This window comes from Priapulus caudatus, unplaced genomic scaffold (genome assembly GCF_000485595.1).
Source record: "Priapulus caudatus unplaced genomic scaffold, Priapulus_caudatus-5.0.1 Scaffold186, whole genome shotgun sequence".
Lineage (NCBI taxonomy): Eukaryota > Metazoa > Priapulida > Priapulimorpha > Priapulimorphida > Priapulidae > Priapulus > Priapulus caudatus.
The window spans coordinates 115,744-120,417 of NW_014577247.1; positions in this window are offsets into that span (position 1 = coordinate 115,744).

A 4,674-nucleotide genomic window follows, 5' to 3' on the forward strand; every position below is an offset into this window, starting at 1 on the left:
AAACTCTCTACCGTACTCTCTAAACCCATCCAAACTCTCTACCGTACTCTCTAAACCCATCCAAACTCTCTACCGTACTCTCTAAACCCATCCAAACTCTCTACCGCACTCTCTATCGTACTCTCTAACGCATCGAAACTTTCTACCGTACTCTCTAAACACATCCAAACTCTCTACCGCACTCTCTACCGTACTCTCTAACGCATCCCAGTTCGTACGCCGTGTTGGTCGATCTGCTACGATTTTGGGAAACTCGTGGCATCTGATGCGACTACGTAGGCCTATACACTCCGTTCATTTGGTGTTTACCACTGTCATCACGGCGAAGCGTAGAGAGAAGAGAGAGACTTGCTACGTCCTCATCCTGTTGTATAGACCCAGTTCTTTGGGCGTTATTTTGCAGTTATGGGTACAGTCGTTCCCATTGGCATTCCTATTTCGCGCGAGAGAACCTCTTACCATTAATTTCCGACAACGTACAAAGTCTTCGGATGAGCAAACGCGAAAAAAGTGCACACTCTTTGTAATAATAATGAATATGATAGATACGCTTAATTATGATAGATTATAAGAGCTATGTATCAATGCAGATCTAACCTTTGCTCTTCGGCGTCCCTCACCTGCTTGGCGATTCTTCCCCGAAGCCGAGTCACTATATGTTAACCCTTTCGCACGTTACATACACGTAAGCCCACGCATGCGCACACGCGTCGCCGTCGTTGCCGAGTTCTTTGGCCTTTCGCGTGCGCAGACACTCGCTCGCTCGCTGCCGTTCGCTGGCAGCCGAAAAAATGACTCGGTGCTTTATCCGTCTGTTTCCGGTGAAAGCGGCGAGACCAGTTTCTGGGTCACGGGCCCGCGGGCGTCTGCGCTCTCAGGGAGCGATGCGCCCGTCGCCCCCTCCCCCATTACTAATACCCGTCACCGAGTGCGCGACGGGTACGCGTTTCTGGAACAGGTGTGACAAACGAGTCTGCTTTTTATTCCGCATGGATATCCTCCGCGTGGCGCTGCGATGCACTGAACTTGTAGAACTCGCAGTCATTCTTTTTGAGTAGGGTATGTCTCATATAATATATATATATATATATATATATATATATATATATTACCGGTTTTACAGGTAGGCTATATATTCGCCAATACAGTACGCAAACACTAAAGTGACGGACGTTGCAGCAGCCAAAATACCAGATCAAGTACACGCGTTTACAGTCAAGTGCACTATATATGTATATAATAGTGCGTGGTTTGTGTCTCCGTAATGTATTGACAAGCGCAATATCTCATCACTGGAAGAAGAGATTAGGAAAAGTCTGTCTATAGCGATGGAAACGTTTCGTGTGTGCGCTTCGATTTCGTATTTACGGAAGTTGCCACTGAGCGCCATCGTCTCACCTTGTGTAACCTTGACGCGTGTCTGATATGAGCTCGGCAATGTAAACAATCAAACGCGCTGCAACTTGCGTAGGGCTGGTGCTCTCACATGCAATATATCGTCTCTATTCAACGCCGGGAGACATGTTGTGCAGTCACCAGTGGGTGGATGGGTATCTCGCCCCCCGGAGATTGTGAAGTAATATGATATAATAAGCGTAATAAAGATTAATGACCATAAAATAATTGTAACAATAATAGGACCAGGTTATTCATTCAGGCAAGCGAAATTTTGCCACCCCTACACATGGAAATTTGCGCAGGCTATACGCCCTTTACAGCTATGTAGTCACCGTGTTTCTGGCGCGTCTAACTAACTAGTAGGCCTACTTCTCGTGAGATTTTATCGATTTCTATTTCGGGGATTATGGTTATTATTATGGTTAAAATGAAATATTTATTGCCTCACAACGTTCTGGTTCTCTATCACAACGAACAGTAGGAGTTCCATCTAGTTATGAGTATTTTATGTTTATGGCGAAGTTACCATGCATAATTTAGCTCTGCGCGCCGTGCGTTTTCAACGTGATATAGCAGCGACGACAGTGACTGACCTGATGTCAGTATTGAGCGACACGCACGCACACGCACACATACATGTATACATGCACGCACGCACGCACCCACACACACACATACGCACGCACGCACGCACACACACACACGCACGCACCCACACACACACAGTGACACACACACACACACATATATGATATATATATAATATATATATATATATATATATATATATATACATACACATATATACCTACTGTCGTGCCCTCACAGTCTAATTGTTGCTAAAAATATTTGATTTGGCAAGTTTACAGGTGCCTCCTCGTGTGCGCGTGTGCACAGACGAGGCACACAAACCCGTTTGAAGAGGGATACAAATTATGATCATGAGCTCCCGCGTTATTCCGTACATAGGTTAGCATTTGTGCTAATCTCACGAGTTCTGCTCTCACTCTTCACATATATACCCAAAATATTTATATAAGTAAATGTAGACAATACTTGCTACAATATGCGTCACTAGTAAACATCAATAAACATGAAGATCTATAGAGGGCAAGAAGAAATCGTTCGCACAGTAGCCGTTAATATTGAGCGATTTAACTGATCGCTTACCTTTCTTGCGCCTTTCTTGAGTCTTTAACGTGAACATATGCCTCGCGGAACACATATAACTGAATCTAACCAACCTGCAGGTATTCTGAACTTGATCAGACAATGTTAGAACGTTCTGAGTCAGTTCCCGCGCAACTGCAATCGCGCGCTTCATAATGTACAGCGTAGCATCACAATCGCTAGTTTATATCATATGAACACGTACACCCACTCAAAACTAATCTTACGTAACTGTCTATACCTGTTCACCGTATCAGCCAACCACGTGACCAACGTCCACGAGAATTTACTGTGATCGATAGGCGCGCATATTAGCAATGAAGGTCTATCACGGTATAGCACACATTTTGTCACTTATCCCTAACGGCTAAAATTATTTAAAAGAGGGCAGAAGGGCACGATGAGAGTAAGTTTAAAACAATACTCGACCTGCCTGAGTACGCGTCCAGACAGTCGAAGAAGGAAGAAGACGTATTTGAACAAATACCCGTTAATAATAGGTGCTTAGCTTTTAAGCATATGCTGGAAGGGTTATAAACATACAGGTCATAATATACATTTGGAACAAATCTTTATAAAAGAAGCATATAAATAATATACTATATAGTTATACTAGTTATAATATGCTAGTTATACCAACTACTTATACTATTACTAGTTAGAAGAATAAGTAGCTTGGTAAATTGAAGTATAACTGATAATTGATAGGTTATTGCTATAAATATACCGCATTCACCTTTTACGTCGTAAATAAATAACAAACTTTTATTCTTCAGATTTCTGCGTGAATAAATGCAACAAATCTTGTTTGGTTGATCAGTGGAATGACATATTTAAATTCAAAATTGTTCGACACTATCGCCGGGAGTCTATGAGTCTATGAACATAATATGGTGCTTCCATCTGCAAGACAAGATTGACAGAGGTAATTAGTTGAATAGTATATTATAATCAGAGTAATAATAGAATCTCTATTATAGAGATCTAGACTCTAGAGATCTCTATAATAGAGATTCACTATTAATAGATAATTATCTATTATCCACTCCTGATATAATTACATATATATAATATAGGGCACGAGTAGAGATAATCGAAAGTTTGTATTACGCTTATCATTATTTTATTTACTTACATATACAGCAAGGATAATAAAAAGCTTTGACAAACATCTAAATATCAGTAAAGTGATGGAAGGCACAATTAGCAAAAAAGGGAAAACATTTTGAATAACATCTTAGGTTACGTATGATACAATTGGGCTAATATTAACAGATGAAGGCAGAGATAATACACACATGACGAAGTAATACCTTGATAATAAAATAATAGGATACTTGTGATACAATGTTGGTGCAATTATGAAACTTTTACCCAAAAATATCAGCTCGGATGCGAAAGTGGATATCATTAGCATAACATATTATAGTGTGCATTCAGGATAATACAAACGGAATATTATTGATGAAAGAATTGGTATAACATGCACAGAATTAATGGAAACGGCATTGCATTAGGCCTAGCATAAAACTTGCCTTAACGTAACAGCTAGGATATGACGGTGGATAACAACAGCTCATCGCTGACTGCATACTGCACAGAAGGAAGCACCACTACGAAAGACACGATGAAAAATTGCCATCAGGGCGCGCCACTGTCGGCTTGCTAACCGAGATTAGGCTAAAGTTGCAGGTGCATTAGTAATGTCAGTAATGTACGCTTCCGCGTCATGGGGGATGAGAGGGTGAATGAAGAGTGACAGAGCGAGCGAGGGCGAGAGAGAGAGAGAGAGAGAGAGAGAGAGAGAGAGAGAGAGAGAGAGAGAGAGAGAGAGAGAGAGAGAGAGAGAGAGAGAGAGAGAGAGAGAGAGAGAGAGAGAGAGAGAGAGAGAGAGAGAGAGAGAGAGAGAGAGAGAGAGAGAGAGAGAGAGAGAGAGAGAGAGAGAGAGAGAGAGAGAGAGAGAGAGAGAGAGAGAGAGAGAGAGAGAGAGAGAGAGAGAGAGAGAGTAGAGTAGAGAGACGAAGAGTACGAGAGAGACGACGAGAAGTAGAAGTACGAGTAGTACGGTACGTACGAGTACGTAGTAGTAGTAGAAGTACGTACGTA